We start from the raw sequence: 21,405 nt of genomic DNA on the forward strand, positions 1-21,405 counted from the left end.
CCTGCAAGCACAACCGTGTCGATTACATTAGAGATCTCATCTCAAGCATGGAGCGCTACAGCAATCTGATTCAGGGCAGAAACAATGTCCAATTATTCATCCTGGTGTCCCTGGGGCTAAAGACACATTCGCAGACCCCATGGTCCTAGCCAAACATCCTTCGACTTGTTTGACCCTGGGCAGACCATCAGAAGTGGACATTTAAAACATGTCAGCAGTTTCAGAGGGGCACCCAATGACATTTTAATCTGAAAAATTATAAACAACCTCACTCCCACCAGCAGCCATGCCACGTCCTGAGGAATGTGCAGCGTGGTGGATCTGAAGGAGCCATTGAGGAGGAGGGCAGTTTTAAAGTGCCCTGGCCAGGCCAGAGTTTGACAGTTGAAATTATTTTTAATGCTTTCAAAGGCACATATTTTATAAATATATTGCACACACAGAGCACAGAGCTATTTCTGTGCATAATATTTGTACACAAAAACCTATTTAAAGCATTTCAGAGTCCATTTAGTAATGACTTCTAAGTGTTATGGGTAAGAGACAAAAGAGAGAAAATCAAGAATCCTCCCTTCAGAACCACGGGATGCTCTTGCTGTCGGACTCCTGAAGACCATCTCCACCTTCCCCATTGTGTCCACGAGTAAGCTGGGGTTCCAAGAGGGGTGATTTGCTCAAGGATCATCATTAAATTAGGCCTAGACTCCAGTTTTCTGAATTCTGTGACTTAAGATCATATTTGATGATGAAAAAAAAAAAAAATCCACACTGTCAACAACCATAAAACCACCCTAAAAAGCCATAGGGGCAGGGGTGGGGAGTCCTGGGTCTCATGCCAGCAAAGGCAGGCACATCCTGCCCTATTTTCTGGCCACTGCAACACAGACCACTGGGTGCTCACACGGGGTCATGGGATTATCATCCACTGGCATGGAAAGTAAGAGGCATAGTCATTCCTAGTAAGGCAGCAGGCTGAGAGCATCGCCCTCTTGGCAAAGATTAGAACTAGCCATACTACCCTCCAGGGCTCTGCTGCTCTGGGTAGTCTGGAGTCCATGTCTTAATCCACTGAAGATTTGGAGAGGTACAAGGGTAAATCTGCAAATCCAACCTCCAACATTTTTCCAGTGTATACCTTCTCCCTTCTAATGTGGCTTGCTCATTCCCTGAAGGCCCTCACCACAGTACTGACAGAAGAGATGAGATCAGTTCTAACAATCAGACGACTGCATGGAAATATCTACCACACCCCTGGTTTTATGAAGCAACTGGCTCACTGAGTCCTGAATGACAGCGGAAAAGCTACTCTGTATAGACACAGCCTCCTTCTCTTCTCCTCTTTGACTCCCTCAGTGTCTTCATCTGTTTACCCAGACAGGGTCTTCATTTACCCCCTTCCTCAGCACCACCGAGGACTCACACAATGAGGCTTGGATAGTGCTCCGGTGAGGACACTATGGACGCACCACTCAATATGCTCATGGTTCAGTCACAGAACAGTCTGTCCTTTCATGGGCACAGGGGAATGAGCGCCAGCTCTGTAAGCGGGCACGCAGGGCATCCTCTGTCTGAAGGCCAAGTCCTGTTCCCAAGTTCCCCATGGTAGCCTTGGATACAGTTGGATGGGGGTGGGAAAACACTGTGAGAAGCCTTTGTCCCCAGAGACCCTGGGGAAGGAGGGTGCAGATAGCTGCTGGGTTCTGGGCCTGGACAAGGAGGGGATAGAACTGCAAAGAGACCAGAACTTCTGCAGACCTGAAAAGAAAGGACAGGCCCATTACGATAAACATTCTTAATTTTCTAGTTTTGCTTCAGTGACTCCAGAATGTCCCCTTTTTAGGCCACAAGGGCCCCCTATACAGGAGGTCTAGGAGGTGCCTGTGTACCTCATGCATGTGGTTCTGGTCATGCAATGGTACATCAGGTAACCCCCAGTGAGTTGATGCAGGCTGTGGTGATATGTGGCTAAACAGTGAAGAAAGACAAACTTGGCAACCATCTGTCTCCATGATCTGAAAGGCACAAAGGTAGCAAGGACCCCAGAGTTTAGGGGAGCCTCTGCAGACTGGGCATGCTGGACTTGCTTATATTCTCAGACAGACTGTCTTGCTGTAGGGTTTTTAAAATTTGTGGGGGTTTTTTTGTTGTTGTTGTTGTTTTGTACTGGGAACTGAACCTATGGGTGTTTAATCACTGAATCACATTTTTTATTTTGAGACAAGATCTCAGGGCCTCACTAAGTTCCTGACGCTGGCTTCAAACTTGTGACCCTCCTGCCTTAGCCTCCTGAGTTGCTAGGATTATAGGCATGCACCACCACACTCGGCTGCTGTAGCGTTTAAGTCCCTTCCAGAGTATATGAGGTGCCTATATGATGTCCAAACATGGATGATTTAATTGATAGGTAGTTCTGGAATCATCATAATGATGATGATTTTTCTGGGACTTATAATTTAAATTATCTACAAATATGCTAGATACCTACTTATATGATTTCATTTCTTTTCTCTAACAATCCTGGAAAATGGGTATTATTATCCCCTTCAATAAATGAAATCAAAGCTGCAGAAAGCATGGCTGCTTAACTAGAAAGGTGCAGAAATAATTTTCTCACCTAGCACTGTCTTTTCCCCAAACTTGTATCTTTATGATAATTAGTATAGATAAGAACATGCATTCAAATTTAAAATATCTTATTAATATTTTATATTTTCATTGCTATATAATGTGCATTGAGTTTTAAGTATCACTTTTTCATCTTTGAGGGTATAACTCATGCCCTAAAGCTCAGGAAGCACTCTATGCCTCAAATGTAATGTGGCTGACAAAGACATTGATGTATCTCAGGCTGCATTAACAGAAGTAAGGCATCTAGAAAGAGGAAGGTGAATACCATCCCACAATTCTTGGTCCATAATGAGCATTATGCTCATTCTTAGGGATACAGTTAAAGAGGGGCACAGGGAACCTGGCATGTCATAGGAGTCTGAAGTGATCAGGGAATCTAACTTTGAAGGTGAGTAGACCCTAAACCAATGCAGTAAAAATATGCAGAAATTTTTCCTTTGCAGAAAAACTCAGGAACAGAGGTTATTTTGCTCTAAGAAGAGTCGGAGTTTTGGGCCACAAGCTTGGATTAGGATGGGCAGGCAGGAAGGAAAAGGTATATCTTCAAAATTTGAAATGTGTGGCGGGAAATAAATAGCCCTAGGACTAGTACTAATGATATTGTTCACTGCTCAATAGAAAGAAGAGCTCTCCAATACATGAGACTGTTCTCAGATAGAATATTCTGTTTTGTGATGTAATAAGCTTCCCAACCCTGGAGCAGAGGCAGGACTGGGTGTTTGTGTGACAGAGGAGAGTCAGGCATTATGACTTCCAGCACCAAATTCCACAATTCACTAGTTAATTTACCATCATAAATATCCTCTCAGATTTTGTTTTCTCCTTTTTATGATTTCATTTGCACCCAATCTGCTATACGCCATGGACTTTACTCTTTCCTGTCACTCCAGTCATAATTATATTTAACAATACTTCAATATTAAGCTAATCATCAATGGTTTTATGATTTTTTGGAAGTAATTTATCTTATTTTTTATTTATTTTATTTGTAGTACTAGGAATTAATCCCAGGGGCACTTTACCACTCAGCTACACCCCCAGCCCTTGTTATTTTTTATTTTGAGACAAGGTCTTTATTTTGAGACAGGGTCTTGCTAAATTGCCAAAGCTGGCCTCAAACCTGCAACTCTCCTGCCTCAGCCTCCCAAGTAGCCAGGATTATAAGTGTGTGCCATTGACGCAGGCAGCAATTTTAGATACATGACCTCTTTGATTGCTCATGTTTTTCTTGGATTTCTAACATGAGGGCATTGAAAAGTAAATCTCTGGTCCATGGCGAGAGATTTTTACAAATTTAGTTCAAATTTTTTCTACCTAATGACCAAATCCTGTTATATTTTCCACTTCTCCAATAGGACAGTAGCAAGATGGATTTTTTTGTTTTTGTTTTTCTCCTGCCTCTAAATGGTGAATTCCCTTGTGCTGGCAACACCAGCTGTATATGCATTCAATTCAGTTCACTTTTTCATTCAACAAATGTTTGTGGAGTGTCTGAAATTGTTCTAGGCACTGGGAAAATAGCAATGAACAGTATAAACAAATCCTCTCTTATTATGTGGGGTGCCTTTTAATGGAGGAGACAGGCAGTAACAAGATTAAAAAAATACATATACATATGCATGTGAAAACCATACAGATAAGGGGATGGTACATGCCTATAATCCCAGTTACTGGGGAAGCTGAGGCAGGATCACAAAGTTGAGGCCAGCCTGGGCAATTTAGCAAGATCCTGTCTCAAATTCAAAAATAATAATAATAAAAAAAGACTGGGAATGTGGCTCAGTGGTAGAGCAGCTCCTGGTTTAATCAAAACCCAATACAGGGAGGGGTGGCAGGGGGAAAGCAGTCATGTGCGGTGGTAAACACCTATACAACTATAATTCCAGCAATTTGGGAGGCTAAGGAAGGAGGATCACAAGTTCCCAACTCACCTGGGCAATTTAGGAAAACCCTTCTTCAAAAGAAAATAATAATAAAGAGAAATATATACAAGATAAAAATATGAGATGGTGACGAGCTCTCAAGAGAAGATTATAGCAGGAATAAGTGTGTGGAAGACACAGGGGAAGTGAAAGAGGATGTTGCTATTTAAATAGGGAGGTGAAGTCCCTTTAAATATTAAATAGTGGGAGCTTCACTAAGAAGGTGACAGGGGCTCTAAAGTGCCAGAACATAACAGGCAGAGGGGACAGCAGATGCAAATGCAAACCCTCAGCTGTGTTCTGAATCCCTGCTGAGTGCTTAGCATCATGTCAGATGCACTAAAACACCGGCCTCTGAACATCAGGATCTTGCAGAGGAAAGAACACATCTGTACCCCAAACAATAGGCAGTTAACTGCCAAGTGCTAAATTGGGCAGATCAGATCACTGAAAAATTTCTCCCCTTTAGTTATACTGGAACAGCCATTGTCCTCTGAAACACTCCTGGCATGCCCCAACGTCCTGGGCTCTGACTGTGCCACCACCCAGGCTAGAATGCTCTTCCCACATTTTTGCATTGGATTTTATACAACCTCAGGCAGGAGTGGTGGTGCATGACTGTAATCCTAGTTACTTGGGAAGCTGAGGCAGGAATATCACAGCCTGGACAACTTAACAAGACATGTCTCAAAATAAAATAAAAAGAGCTGTGGATGTAGCTTAGTGGCAGAACTCTCCGGATTTAATCCCTCGTATTGGGGGCAAATTTTTTTATATGACCTTGAAGCCTACTCAAGCTTGTCCTCTTTCGTGAAGCTTTTCCTGACCACCCAGCATCCATTATTTTCTTTTCCTGATTCAACAAGTTAGCAGGCTTCCTCCCAACCGACAACACTAGATAGAACCTGAATTTCAACAAAATCCACAGGTGATTCAACGTGAACACTGAGAGCTGAGAAACTGGGGTTTTTTTTGTTTTTTTTTTCAAATGTGGTCATTTATCATAAAACCCAGGGGATCTTTTCAAAATTCCTTTACCTTGTTCCACTTTTGAGATTCCAATTTAATCCGTGCGAGTATGAGATGGCATCAAGACTTTTTCAAAATTTCCCAGGTGATTCTAACACGATAGCACAGTTTGAAAATTATTAGTAGCTCCTCTCTCATTTCCTTCAAACCCTTCTCCCTGCCCTACCTGCCATAGCTGTCCAACAGCCTGTCTTTAAGCCAAGTCTTTTTTCCCCTTGAGGTCTGTGGCACCAGGAGAAGCTGGTCTCCCTTCCACTCCACCCTCCTCTCCTGGCTCAAGGCTCTGGGCTCAGCCTTATCAAGGCCTTCACAGAATGAAGGATGGTAGCAGGGACAGAGGGAGGAGGTGAGCTCAGAGCAGACTCCCCGCTCAGCATATGTATGGCCTCTAGAAAGGCCTTGGGGCAAGCTTTAAATACCTTCTCTGTAAAGGGGCAACAACAGTATCTTTCCAGTCTGCCTCGTGGAGTCACAGGGTCTTGAGAAGATGAACAGAGATCACATGTGAAAGCATTCTTAAAATAGTAGAGTATTCATGGGCCTGAAGACTGGGATGGATTCCTGTCCAGTCGTCCTAAGATACTCATTTCAAACTTAAAAATTTTAATTTCTCTTATTTTCCAAATCCAAGCAAAATTTTGTCTTAGCAACCGAAAGGAAGGACTAGAGCTTGTGTAGCATCTGTGCTGACATGTGACTCAAAAAAGTCACAAATTGCTGCACCCTCCATTACTAGATGGTAGTGATTCTGTGACTTGAGGATATTTTAATTTTACACTAACCAATGAGGCCTCATTTAAGATGAAAGTCCACACCATGCTATTACCAAAGTGAGGAGTAGTAATTATCACCTACCCACATGGCCTAATTTTCATCTTTTAAGGAAAAGTATAGCATTCTCGTTTAGCCATTCTGTTGATCTGCACACTAAAAAGACTGAATAACGCTGGCTGATTCAAAATAAGTTCTTAATTTTACTAAAAAGAATAGTCCATTAAAAGTCATGCTCAAACTGGGCTTGGTGATACCCACCTGTAATCCCAGTGACTTGGGATGTTGAGGTAGGAGAACTGAAAGTTCCAAGCCATCCTCAGCAACTTAGTGAGGGCCTATCTCAAAATAAAAAAAAGATTGGAGAAGTAGCTGAGTGGTAAAGCGCCCCTGGTTCAAACCCCAGTAACACAAAATAAATAAAGTCATGCTCAATGTTAAGTACCAGAAACTAAGAATAGATACAATTCTGTTGCCTTAATCTAGACCAAGAAATTGAGAAAATAAAGTACGTTTCCTCTGCCCAATCATTTTTTCCCTTCATCTATCCTTAAAATTTCTTTGAGGCTCTCTTCTGGCAGGTTTTTACTTATTTTTTAAGAAATAGATACAAATGTCCTTGGGAGGGGCAACAAGAACCAGATGTTGAGTGGAGCAACTGTACTCATCTTTTGGATTCCACAGATCAGGTTTAAAAGCTTTGGGGGATTCACATAGAATGGCTCATTTAATTTTTCTGAGAAAGGACATCAACCAACAGCAATGACAACTACCTTCATTTCATGAGAGAATGGACAGTTCAAAATAAATAAATCTATGAAGAACACGGTCTCAGCATGAAGGAGTGTCCTTTTCAGGAAAGGACAATTATAACCTTATAATTGTGATAATATAACCAGATAAATATATTACATGGCCCTACCTTTCCCATGGGTCTGCATTTGTGAGCCACTATGCTAGAGGACTGGGAGGGTTTAAAGTGAGCTGACAATGTTTGGGATCCTGGATATCAGGCCGGGGCCAAAAATAAGAGTCTATTCTAAAAAGTGGAAAGAAAGAAGAGAGGACAGAGCTACAGTAGTAATTTTGCCTAGGATTGCAAACAGATACAGATAACTGAATGCTAGGCTTCCAGGCTTTAAGGAAATTTCATTCCTTGTCATTAAGCAGGATGGTGGGAGCCCCACTTATCATAACTGAAGAAAGAAATCTCACAGTGGTGGAGTCCTCCAGCTAACTTTTCTCTTTCAGGTGGACTGTATCCTCTGTCTCCTCCTCCTCCCATTTCACAGGAGAGAAAGGGAAAGAGAAGGAGAGGAAATGAGGAAACAGTGTCAACAGCTTGAGCATAAACTAGAAATACAACTTAGATTGCAAGTAGGGGAGACAGAAATCTTACTGTAGGTAAAGACTTTGACAATGAAAGGAATCCCTGCCTACTTTTTAAAGGACGTGAGCCACAAAAGTGACGCAAACGTTTGTTTTTAAAGATGCTGTTCATTTTGCCTTGAGAACCTGAAGCTCAGAGGCGCTGCCCAAGGCTACTCAGCTGGTGAGTTCCAGGGCCTAGCCCCCAGCCCCAGCTCCCAGGGCCACGCACCTCGGGCGTTTCCTTTGGCCTCCCTCTCTCAGTTCACAGCTCTGTCCTGTGGAGCAATGAAAACAATTTCCTTAGGTCATGAAGTGCCCCCCCCACCACCACCACCCCTTTCTTTCTTTACTGTTACTTGACAGGTTTCCCCTCCTCCTGGATGGGGTAAACAGAAACGAAAGCAAAATAAAATAAAATTTAAGAACTATCACTTTTGCTGCACCTTCTTCCTTCTTGCTAAGACTGGGCCAGGCCTGTACCCAGGTCCTGGGCTTGAGAGGCGCAGGCGCGCTCCTGTGTCCTTGATGTGGGCGACAGGCAGGGCTTCTGGAGGCCCCAGGGCTTCCCCACTCCCCGGACCCCTGCGCTGTGCAGCGATGCCGGCTCCGCCAGGCTCGAGCACCTCTCCACAGGCGCCCAGTGACTCACACGTCCCAGAGGGCGTGCCGGGAAGCGGCCGCGACACGCGGGGGCGCGAGGGCTTTCCCACCACCGCAGCGCGTCCGTCCCCAACGCCGAGAAGGGGATCAGAAACCGGTGGGCGGAGTGGCGCGAGAGGAAGTCGGGACGCGCAGGGCAGAAGTCAGGGTCCTTTTTCTTTGGAACGTGGCATTGACGTTGTCCAAGCTTAACGTGGCCTCCCTTGGGGACTGACGGGGCGAGCGCTCAGCTAGACCCCAGGGCAGGTTAAGGAAGGGCACTTGTTGTCCCCACCCGGGAGACAGGACACGGGAGCGCCATCGTTGGGCGCAAGCCCCCTTTTCCTCCCTCACCCCTGACTCGGAGCCTCGCAGGGCCTGACTTGAAGCCAGGTCAACAAGCAAACCACAGGAGGAGCTGGCTCTGGGCAAAGAGGGCTTTTGAAGGGAATGGAGTGAAAAGAGCCATTGGCCAAAGAACCCCCGCCCACCTCCCCTTCCCAGCCAGCCCTTTCTCCATCAGAGATTCCTTTGTCCTCCACGTTGGCCTCTCAACACCCGCCTGGGAGGCTGGGGTGGGAGATCGCTGGGCAGAACTGTAGGAGTGGGAACAAAGACGGGGCGTGGGTGGAGGCCTGCTGGGGGTTCCCATGGACGGCTCACACACACCCACGGGGAGCACAGCTTGGCCCTCTGAGGGAAGGGCCACGAGGAGGAATGGGGCGAAAGCTCCTATCAGGCAAGGCAAGTTCATAAGCAAAATCTTGGCTCTTAAAGAGGAGATAAAGATGAAGAACCTGGTACAGCAGTTGTCTCTGTAGATTAGGCACTGTCTCTATTTTGCATTTTCTCTAGTTTCATTTGTCTCCATGATAAATGCTATTTTAGAGACAAAGAAAAGTCAAAGTTCCAGTCTCTGGTCCCAGCTCCCTAAACCCGACTCCCATCTTTGCTTTGCCAGCCTCATTATATTAATTAATAATCATCAACCCCTTTTCTTTTCAAGTTAGTTTGAGTTGCTTCAGCCCAATCAATAGAGTCCTGACTAATAATACACTTTTAATCCAGTAATTTTACTTCCCAGAAGCTACTCCAAAGAATTATTATAATAAAAGATTCATATGCCTCAAAGTATTCACTATGATCTTCCTTGTGATATTAGAGGAATTATAAATATAAATGTCTCATATCAGAGGGGTCAATAAACTGGTACATTTATATGATAAAACATTACAGGGCCTTAATGTTTTGATAAGATTTATATTTATATTTGTTATAAGATTTGATAACAAATGTAGACTTAGGTTGTAATGGGAAATAAGTGAAATACAAAATTATATATTATATTGAATATAATTACACTGTGTAGAAAATACACATAGAAAAGAAAAAAAAAAAAAAAACCCTGGAAGAAAATTTACCAAAACATTACATCTTTGAGTGATAGAATTACACCCAAATGTTTTCCCTCTCTATGACATATATATTCCAGTTTCTCTACACTTAGGATAAGCATGTATTATTAATTAAAATATTAAAACACGGATTTAAAAAATTGTACATAAAAATAAATAACTGCTGGAAGTCACCAGGCCTGCATAAAAGAAGAAAGAAAATGTAACTAAGCAATTTTTCCATTAACTGGACAATTTTCTATAATAAAAAAGGGTACCTGGAAGTTAAAGGGATGCGTATATTTTTATGTTCACAAGATATTAATGAAAGGGAAGGGCATGCCAGGAGTGGGCCAGAAGAGTAAAAGATATCTGCACTCTAGAATACACAAAAAAGGAAATGATGAAATGGAAGCTGATTCCTGATTGGCAAGGACACACTGAATCATGGGTAGACATGAAGAAGATTGGAATGGAACTTTTAATGGCAAAGAACACATTAAGAAACATGAACTTAAGGAGATAAGGGTGTAAAGGGTAAGGTAACAGCATCATGAAAAAAAGTTTTTTTCTTTTTCTTTTTCTTTTTTTTTTTTTTTTGTGGTACTGGTGATAGAACCCGGGTCCTTGTACATGCTAAGCAACCATTGTGCCACTATGACACATCTTTAGTCCTTTTCATTTTATTTTGAGACATGTTCTCCTTAAATTGCCCAGGCTGGCTTCAGACTTATGATCCTCTTGCCTCAGTCTCCTAAGTTGCTAGGATTTATAGGCTTAAAAAAATCTTCACAATAAGTATATTGTAATTATCAGATTATTAATCTTAAAGGTAAGTGTGGAAAATGAATTGAACATGCTCACATTTGGCCTGACATTGTTGATACTAAGATGTTTTTTGGGGGTGGGGGGTGGGGGGTTACCAGAGATTGAACCCAGGGGCGCTTTACCACTGAGCTACATCCCCAGCCCTTTTAAATATTTTATCTAGAGACAGGGTTTTGCTGAGTTGCTTAGAGCCTCACTAAATTGCTGAGGTTGGCTTTGAACTGGTGATCCTCCTGCCTCAGCCTCCTGAGCTGCTGGGATCACAGGCGTGCCCCACTGCATCTGGCTGATACTAAGATTTTTATCCCAACCCAATCAAGATGATGATTATGTTCACTGGGGGTTGGAAGAGGCCTGACAATCATGTGGCCCCCATATCTTGGGCCTGTTCTTCCTTTGCAGAAGCATGCTGTGTGCCCCTGAAGATCCTTATGAGCAGTAGAGAACATATACTAATTAGCAAGGTTTTCCCCACTTGAGAATTTTCCAGTCTTGTATGAGGGTCCAGTAGAGTGGAGAATACAGCAGTATCCTCTGAGTAACCTAACACTACAACTGTACTTTGAGAAATGGATGGAGTGTGAATTCTGTTGAGGACCTGTGTTGTGTTAGAAGACAAAGATCTTGTTCTGGGAATGAAATCTAGGATTTTCTGGATGGTGGATATAAAATTTACCAAGCCATCTACAGAAAGTCCTGTCTGGGCTTATGGACATCTCTATAGTTCCGATTTCCCTCCTTTTTTTCCGCCCCCGGCCAAGGGAGATGCCTTGCTGACTCACCTCTTTTGCTGATCTCACCATATGTGGGCTTTTTTATCACTTTCCCTCTCCCACTTATTGAAAGTTGTACCCTTTCATAGAGGATGAAATGGGAAACTTTGGACCTTCCTGGATTCATGGCCTTCTTCTATCAACACTCTAGATCTCTAACACCGTCTCCCTCCAGTCTCCTTAACCTCATAACCTCTTTTCCAGTCACTGGAAGAGATTAGAGGGGGCAGGGCCACCTATACAGGTTTTTTTTTTTTTTAATTAACAATTTTTCTTATGATACTGTGGATTGAACCCAGGTTCATTTAACCACTGAGCCACATCCCCAGCCCTTTTTATATTTTATTTTGAGTCAGGGTCTCACTAAGTTGCTTAGGGCCTCACTAATTGCTGAGGCTGGCTTTGAAGTTGCCATCCTCCTGCCTCAGCCTCATAAACTGCTGGGATTACAGGCGCGCACTACTGCACCTCGCCCACCCAGGGTTCTTTTCAAGCTTTTGAAAGAAAAGGCTACTACAGCCAGGAGACAGGATGTGTCAGCACTAGGAAAATGTTAGGCTTTCTCCTAATACTTATTGGTTAAATGAAGATAAAGGAGCACAATATTTAGGTGAGGTATGACTTTGTGTTGGAGCCAAGATGGAGGATGAGAACTGTCTTATTTGATATTCCACAATTCATGGGATACAGAGAAAGGTTATCTTCTTAAGATGTCTTGTGCTACAATGTGATTCCTTAATACCTTATTTCCACAATCAAATCAAAGAAGGTAGCAGACAAATCATCTTATTTAAAAATTATAATAGCAGAACAAAAAGCACAGCTATTTACTTTGCCTAAAATTATAACACCAACATAAGCATTTCTATGACACTTGGTCTCACAAAATAGAATTGTCTGACCTTGTCCTGAAAGAAAGAAAAGACACCACAACCAGCTCTTTAAAGACTACTTTTTAAAAATATGTGATGAAATCCAGAAGGGGCTTTTATCTCATAACACCCATACCAGAAGATTAATCTCTGTGGCTGGCGTCTCGTTCTGATTGGGAATATGTTTGAGCCCAGCTTTGGAATCCTCTCTCTTCAGAACATCTGCTCCACAGTTGTTAATGTTTGTTTGGTATTGCCCCAAAGAAGGCAGCAGAAGGGAAGAATTCTTAACAATGAGTCCCAAGATAGATTAGACCAGCAGCGGTGCTTATTTTGAAAAGGCATTTTTTGGGAGCAATCTGACCTGTACATGAAAAAAAATGCACAGGTCGTTGGACTAAGAGATGGATGTCCATCTAATGCTGGAATGTAGTTTAGCTTGTTTTTACCACTTCTCAAAAATTTCCCAGAAATATTTAAATTATTACTGCATTCCTCACTAGCAGAACTTAGTTTTTGAATTTTTACAGATTTGAATGTCTAACTCTAAACTAAATATAAGAGAGACTTTTACAGTATTCTAATAGAAGTATGCAAAGGTAAAAAAAAAAATTCCTAGCTGTCTTAAAGAGAAAGTCTAATGTTACTTTGGTCTATCATTTGTAAATTTCTATACCAGTCAAGAAGAGAACTGTCAATCCTTTAGTTCCATGAAACTGGGCTAAATTACTTGATAAGAAAGTAAAATATCTCCTTAGTTTCCTAATATGAGGACAAAGTACTTCTTACTCCTGCATTTGTGGAGTAAAAAATTATACAGAAGACAAAACTCAAGTTATTGTGTGATGTTTCCAGGAGAGATCAGAGTATAACTCTTCTGTCAACAATGTCATCTTGAAGTTATTCTTACCACACATTCAAGAGTTCTAAGGGCAACAATGTATTATGACTGAATTTTCACTTAGTGAAAAACCTTTGAGACCTAGCATTTGAAACCATAGAAACAGCTGGGTTTAGGTTCAAAGCTCCAAAATTAAATTGAAAGAGGGAAAGACCCTAATCCTTCAGACCATCTGTTCAGAAAACAGTGAAGGAAATGACAACCAAGCCTTCAGCTGGGAACAGTAATGCCCTCCCAACTGAAATCCGAAAGCCCCTTTTCCCTGCCCACTTTCAACTGGTCCTCTCAATATCCCAATGAGGTCTATCAAGCTAATGTTTTTATCCTCATGTTACAGATAAAGAAACTGAGGCTTAGAGAAGAATCTTACTCCATGTCACACCAAACGTCATTACAAAGGGCAGGACTTCCACCTAGCTGACCACTTCCAAAATCCTAAAGTTATATTATATTCCTCTGTATCAGCTTCCGATCCCCATTCTTCCTTCCTAACCTCCTTCCTTTCTTTTCTTCTTTCCTTTCCTCCCGCGTTAATTAGGATGCATCTGTAGTAGCAGATGTTGCTAGTGTTCACATAAGAAACGTTTTTATCCATGATGGCAGGAGGGCTAACTATTCATAGAAATCTACAGCAGTGGCATTCATGTCAGCTTTATAGTTCTGCCTTATTTCTTTACTGTTTCTATTGATAACAAAAACTTTATGTATCATGTAAAGCATAAAACAACACATTACAGATCAGGGCTGACCAGTTTTTGCCAGATAACTGTGTGTGTATATGCTGCAGGGTTTTTGCGAAATGTCTTACCCAAAACAAACCACATGCATTGCCCAGAGGAAGGGTTCTGTTAAGCCCAAAGGTGGCCAATCTGAGAAAGGAGGTATTGGTGAGGCCAGGCAGAGCAAAGGCATGAGGGATTGGGAGGTGCATGGTTGGGCAGGTGTAACCCTCAGACAAAAAAGTTTTGCTGATCTGAAGACTTAAGCAGCACTGGTTTTCAAATTTATCTTTTTGAGCATAAAATTCTTTGTTCAGATTAATGTCATCCAAAGCATTAAAACCAACAGCACTGAAGAAGCAGAGCTCTCCAGAAGCAGGGGATAGAACCCTAGGCTCCAAGGCCTCTCTAAGACCCTAGCTATGGGAATAGCATAGCACAGATTTAAGGTTATTGGTACTTAAATATGCCTTAAAATAATCAGGCAAAACCAATTTCTTAGTATTAAAGTCTGGGCCCCATAGCAATCATTTTGTCAAGAGCTCCTAAATCAAGTCCACTCCAACTCAGGGATTTTAGAGAGAAGAGACAGCCAACAGGGATTCCTCTCCTTCCTAGAAACCCGATTACTTATCTTCAGAGCTGAGTTTACCTTAAGTAGGACAGGGGCTTTGAAAATAGATTTGGCTTCCTAACCAAATTGCTGGGGCTTATTGGATTGCTGTGGGCCATGTTCAGTTTATTCTGACAAAAGATAACATTTTTAAACAGAGAAAATTATTCTCAAAAGCTTCCCTCTGTGCTGCACTGAAAAACTGATCATACTTGATATTCCTTTAACTAATCACTATTTTCAAAGCCCAGTATTTTTGTGCTCATTATCTTTTCAGAGCCCCACCCCCTGAGACAAGCTGGATAGATATCACTCTCCCATTTCAAAGATAAGGAAATGAAAGCTGAGAAATATGAAAAGACTCTCTCAAGGTCACTTATGACTAACATTAAGTTTTCTGATTCCTGTCCAGAGCTTTAAATATGCATGGTGTGTACACAGACCTTCCATCCTATGCGAAGGTAAATAAAGGTCACAGATTTAGTGTTACCAGTTCTCTATCCTTGGGGAACATCAGTGACCTCATTATATTGTAGATCTAATAATTACCTGCCTCATCTACTTCACAGGATATTGAAGAATAAATGATATGGTCTGGTAAAGTACATGCTAAGGGTCAGGTACACGTCTTTCTCTCCTACCCCAATATTTTGGCAGGTTCCCTATCCTATTAACTTGGACCTCACTTTTCAAACCAAATGAAATTCGTTTCACACTCTCTGTTGGTATATTGCAAGTCTTACCAATGTCGGCAGCTGGCCATTGGCCAGAGCAGACAGCTGGCTGTGCTTTTGCACAATCTCAAACCAAAGCTCTTTTTCTTTCCATGTCAGAGATCTGAGGATGCACTGCCAAAGGTTTCTAAGGCTTCTTTACCAAGGCTGTAAGCACTGAGGATCAGGCTGATGCTTAAGAAGGACCTCAGGGGAGAGAGCAGGAGGGAAGTGGGCTCTTTGTGGGGTCATCACAAGCTATGGTTTTGTCTTCTCCTTGGCATAATTGGAACCCAAATTTGCTACATTCACTGAGGGGGAAGCTGTTTTCTCCAGCTAAATTTAAAGGGGATGATTTTGTAGAGTCAGATGGCAATTTAATAGTTTTTTAAAAATAGGAGTTCAAAATCAGGTCTGGGCTTTTTATAGATGGAGGCCTCATTGGAGAGAGCAAGCTGCAGACGATAAAATTTGTTTGATGAGAAAAAAATCAGAGTAAAGAAAGTTGGACTAATTGAGGGAATATGCATGCTTTGATAAAATGAAAAATCCTTGTTTCTTCAAAGTATAACCATTATACATGTTCCTTATTACAAAAAGAAATTCAGACAACACAGAAACATATCAGTGCATGCAGAATAAAGAGAAAAGCATCTATTCAGAGGAAGCTATGCTTATGAGTCAATCCTTCCAAGCTTCCTTCTATATGTAGTTAAAATGGAATTATACTGTACAGGCAGTTCTGTGGACTCTTTTTACTTAGTGTGTTCTTGGATATCTTTCAATGCCATTATATATATGTATTTATTTATTTTAAAATATGGAAAGCTTCACTAATTTGCATATTACCCTTGCATAGGGGCCATGCTAATCTTTTCTGTATTGTTCCAATTTTAGTATATGAGCCGTCACAGTGACCACCATGTCATGCATGTAACTAGCTGTATAAAAAGGATATTCTTCTCAAGCTGTGAGGTAGTCTTACAAATCCTCTTCCTTCCTTCCCTCTCAGGGATCCCTGATGCTACATGGTTCTGAGAAACTCACTTACCTATTTTTTCTGGCCAACATGAACAGGCAGCCAGAAAACACCACCGGCCAGCTGCATCTTCTCAGGCAAATGACTTTACCCTCCAGGGCCTCAGGTTCACCATGGTTTAAATAAGAAGTTTGGATAGAGATTTTCTAATATTCTTTCATCTCTAAGATGTCATATCAGCTTCTAGTTCATTTATCTCTGTGTTTGCCTTGGCACTGGATAATCCTGGCCCTGTGTGAAAGGGGGCCCCGTGGGGAGCCCCAGCTGTGCACCTGGATGATGCACTTGAAGCCCAGAAGAAACTTTGCTGATAGCAGATGGTTGAAGCTGGCAGGGCTGGGAGGAGGGGGAACAAGGTTGTATAGAAGAGTTACGTTAGGGAGAGCAGCTCTCCTGACTTCCTGCCAATATGGCAGGGGGTGATGTCTATACGGAGGCATCAAATTCATAGCATACTTGACAGCCTTTGGGGCCTTTAATTTGCTTTTTGTTTTAAAGCCTCTTGCGCACATTATCTTATCTAATTCTTGATCCTCATTTTTAGATTCAAAATCAGTGTTGATTTGCCTAGGACCACATGACAATTATTTGCAGAATGAAGCCTCAAATCAGTGGGTTTTTCCTGCACCTCCACAGTTTCCACAGTGATGCACATAAATACGTGACAGATAAACACATGTGCAAAATGTCCACATAGAACGTACTCTTCCACTCTGTGTTATCACAGACCTGAGACCATATGACCCTTCCCTGGACTCAGTCTTTCATTCAACAGATATTTATAACCATTTTTCTAGGCACTGTTACACAGTTCCTGAGCTCATGGAGCTGACCTGGATTATCTGCAGTCTAGGATAAGGTAGGGATGGAATGGAGGGGTGGGTGTTGTATCCAGTCAGTGTGATAAGAGCAGGGCTGGACAAGTGCAGAGCAAAACAGAGCACACAGAAAGGGCACTTCACCCTTCCTCAGAGGGATGAGGGAAAATAGCTTGCAGGAAGGGGAGGTATCTGAGTGTGAAGCTGTATACCCTTCACATTCACTGTAAGAATCTACCAATGTAACTGTTTTTTATTGGTACGAATAGAGTACATTTGTCTTATGCATGCTGAGAAGTCATTGAAAGGTTTAATGAGTGACACTGATGACAAGTTCTTATTAAGACATTCTCCTTTTGCTCACTGTAAGAATCTACCAATACAACTTTTTTTCTGATTCTACTTTACGGTAGATTCTAGCTGTTGTTTTTGCAAAGACAGAGATGTTCAGCTTTGTATACTTCTCTAGTTTAGGCCACTTCCATTCACCTGATTTTCCACTCTGCCCGGATCCCTGTGGTCTGTGCCAGGTTGGTCTGGATAACCACTGTGATCAAGATGCCATGAATATGCCAGCATGTGGGCCAAAAAACTTCTAACTGTACGCTGATCTCAGCCTCCACCTTAACCCAGGACCAATACCTCAGCTGACAGAATACTAATTGACCAGAAAACATCTCATCAATACTGGAACACAGGAACTGGGGTTGTGGCTCAGTGGTAGAATGCTTGCCTAGCATGTGTGAGGTACTGGGTTCAATTCTCAGCACCATATTAAAAAAAAAAAAGACATCCTGTCCATCTACAACTAAAAATATTTTTAAAAAATACTGGAACACAAATTTAAATTATAATTAGAAATATGTGAGTTAGCAAATTCTACTCTCATCCTAGGCAAGGGGAAGCTCTATTAATATTCAGTAAGTTATAGATAATAGAAATTACCAATGAATGATGCATGGCTCATACAACATAGTCAATAAAAGACAATTTATCAATATTTAGACAATAAGAGAAGTGCCTAGGGAAGTATGTCTATTTTCTTGCATATATCCAAAGTATCTTTGGAAAGATTTCCAAGAAAATTAGCAGTAATTTCTTCTGGGGAGAGGACCAGAAAGGCTGGTGTCAGGGAGGTGAAGGAGATTTTTAAACTATACTTTTTAGCATCTCTTATATTTTCAACCACAGGAATGTGATAGCTGATTTAAGAGAAGAAAAATAACACTTAAAAATTCATTCAGGCATGCAGTTAAAAGGAATAAGTTACAGTTATAATTACAAAAACAGCTAGTTCTTGGGGATCTATTGTTATTTGAAGAAAGTGTTGCAAAACGTGTGATATGACTTTAATTGCCTACTGTGTATTTTTTAGTATATGAACAGAGGCAGGTCTATGTTATCCAATGCAGTAGCCAAATGTGACTATGTACATTCAACTTAATTAAAATGAAAAGTTCAGTTTCTCAGTGGCACTGCCACATCAAGGGCTCAAGAGTCACACGTGGCTAGTGACTGCTACCTTAGATGACACATACAGAGCACATTTCTACCACTGAAAGTTCTGCTGGACAGAACTGGTCTAGATGAATCATCCCTGACAGATAATTGACCTGTGGAGCTATAATAACGTGGACAGGACTTCACAAATCTCCATATTATTTGGTATTTATTTTACAGTTACTTTTGTACTTTTACAAGAGAAAAAGGATGGCTTGCACCTGCAGCAGGTATTTACTCCTCGTTAAAGCTCCATATTTTATTATTTTTTTCTTGACTCTTGACATTCCTCTCAGTAGCCACAAAGAGTGGCCAGGAGAGCTGCATTAGTTTTGTGTCACTGATGGCGCTGAGGCAGGCTAACCTTGTAAAGAAAAAAGTGAGCTGTACACTTTTGGAGGTTCAAGGGCATGGTGTAGACACAGGCTCAGCTCTGGTGGGGACCTTACAGCATAGAGGAAGAAGCTAGACTGGGAGCAAGAGACCAAATCACATAGAGAACCAGGAAGCCAGAGCACCCAGGCAAGTCCCAGCTGATGTAAGCTGTTAGACCCCACCTCTTAAGGGACCCATCACCTCCCAATGTGATCTCCCTGGAGATCAAACCTCTGGTGGACACTTAAACTATATCCAAAGGAGCTACTCTGGTAAGGGGGGTAAGGGAGATGACCATTGTCCAGAATGGACACAAGCCTAGGAGCAGCCTGTTAGGCTATGGTTTTCCTCATACCTTGGCTTGCGCCCTTCTGGACTGTTTTTCAGTCTTATGGGGGGGAAACATAACAGTTTAAGGGCCGGTTGGCTAGAGAAGTAAAGGCTGAATTATTTTTAGTTCTTGGCACTCTGGAATCTGGTGGAGACAGGGAAGGCACTGGATTGGAAGGCCTACCTCCAAAGGACCCTGAGGTCTCCCAAGAGACAGGGACCCGGGAGGGTGGGAAATGACACTACTCCAAGGTGGGGACAGTCATCCTGGTGGAATAGGAGGATAGAAGGCCAAGTTCAAATGTGACCTTGGAGTAGAACTGGGGCTATCTGCTCTGGGGCTTCTCAGATTGGAGGAATGACAGAGATAAAGAGAAAGCTGGAAGAAAGAGATCAGATGCACTAGAAGCATGACCAGGAAGCAGGTAGAAAGGAACACGAGTTTTTCATCTCAAATAAACCTTGGATTGGAAATGTTAAACAGCCTCCTGGTTGTCATCCACAAAACAGAATGAGATGAAATTTCCTAAGATTATAAATAAATGAGACATACTTTGAAGCTCTGGTTTATAGTTGCTCTGGGCATGTCAATCTCCCTCCACCTGAAGAAATGTATTCCTTGACCCAGTTTCAGTTTTTTTTCTCAACAGAAATAATTAAAAAAAGAAAAAAAAAAAGGACACGATATTTTTAAATGTAGCTGTTTTGAGATTTCGCTTCCTTTATCAACCTGGAATTTCAATGGACACATTTGTCTTCACCCCTCTTTTCCCTGAAAGATTTTGTTTGTTTGTTTGTTGTTGTTGAGATAGCAGGGTCTCGATAAGTTGTTTAGGGCTTAGCTAAGTCGTTAATGCTGGCTTTGAACTCGCAATCCTCCTGTCTCAGCCTTCCCAGTCATTGGGGTAACGGGCATGCCACCCTGTGCCTGGCTTCCCTGAAAGATTTTAAAGGGTCATTCAACAGCCACATATTCCCATAAACATAGTCCAGGCTGGTAGGCACCTTCACCCTGTTTTTCTTCTGAGAATGGCGATCCTGCCATACTGTTTTACACCTCTACACCTTTGTGTGTGCTGTTCCCTCTGTCTGGAGTATCTTCTCTTCAGGAAGAGACCACTTGCCTTCTACTCCTAAGATTCAACTCCTCTGAATCAGAACTGATGTCATCTACTTCCTATTGTGGTTGGTGTGAAAATTGGTTGAGGATGTATTCATCTCTTGCATGGAATTGTGATTCCCCCACAAGGTCAGAAAATGCTTGTTTGTCCCTGATTCCCAGTGGATCCAGTGTCTTAGTAGATGTTGGTGGCCTCTGATGTCCATCTCATGCTGCACTCCCACAATCACCATACCATTCCCTTTGCTCAAGTTAATGATATCAAGAAGCCAGTCTCGTGCTACAGGAGAAAAAAATTGCGGTAGGTTGAGTAATGCTCTCCTCCCCCAAAGAGGTTTACATCCTTATTCCTGGAATCTGTGGATGCTGCCTTATATGGTAAGAGGATTTTGCAGATGTGATCAGTTAAAGATTTTGAGATGGATTACCTTGGATCATTTAAGTGGCCCTATGGAAACCACGGAGTCCTTCTCAGAGAGACAGGAGATCAGCAACCAAAGGAGAGAAAGCAATAGGAGAATAGAAGCCAAGGAAAGAAAGGTGGGTGGCCCTGAGTGGAGGCATAGGGCAACCTTTAGAAGCTGGTTCCTTCTGGAACCAGCCCTGCAGACACTTAGTGCAGTAAAAACAGAGAATGACCTCAGTCTTCAAGGAACGGATTTTCTTTCTATCAAGGGAGGAAACAACCTAGGAAACAGTAGTTAGAGGTGAGAGGTAATGAAGGTCCACATTTGGGTGGAAACACTGGGAATAGGGCTAAGTGACCAATGGAGGGGTTATACTGGCATTAAATGTACAGGAGTGTCTGGGAGCTGAAGGCAGAGGGTGGGGAGTCTAGGCTCCCTCTGAACCCTTGCATTTGATCACTTTCTGCCTTGTTGGATTCCAACATGCTACAAGCCCACCCACTTCATCTAAGTGTCTGTCTTTCCAAACTCTCTTTTCTGCTTTAAAAATCCAATTTCTTCAGTTAACTCCAATTTAGTGTTGGGAAGAAGAAGCTGATTAGACTAATTCCTTCTAAGATAAAACCAATGGAGAGTGCCTTTA

At 42.1% G+C, this 21,405-nt stretch overlaps 1 protein-coding gene and 1 non-coding gene across 3 annotated transcripts in view; both read right to left on the reverse strand.

Moving 5' to 3' along the window:
* Positions 1–21,405, reverse strand: part of Arhgap31 (Rho GTPase activating protein 31) — a 107,493-nt gene that overhangs the window by 70,660 nt on the left and 15,428 nt on the right. The gene's annotated exons all lie outside the window — the stretch shown is intronic.
* Positions 15,988–16,092, reverse strand: LOC125617036. The gene has a single exon (XR_007347892.1). It is a non-coding gene; the product is annotated as a U6 spliceosomal RNA (small nuclear RNA).

The sequence above is a fragment of the Marmota marmota genome, unplaced genomic scaffold, assembly GCF_001458135.2.
Source record: "Marmota marmota marmota unplaced genomic scaffold, marMar, whole genome shotgun sequence".
NCBI classification, from domain to species: Eukaryota; Metazoa; Chordata; class Mammalia; order Rodentia; family Sciuridae; genus Marmota; species Marmota marmota.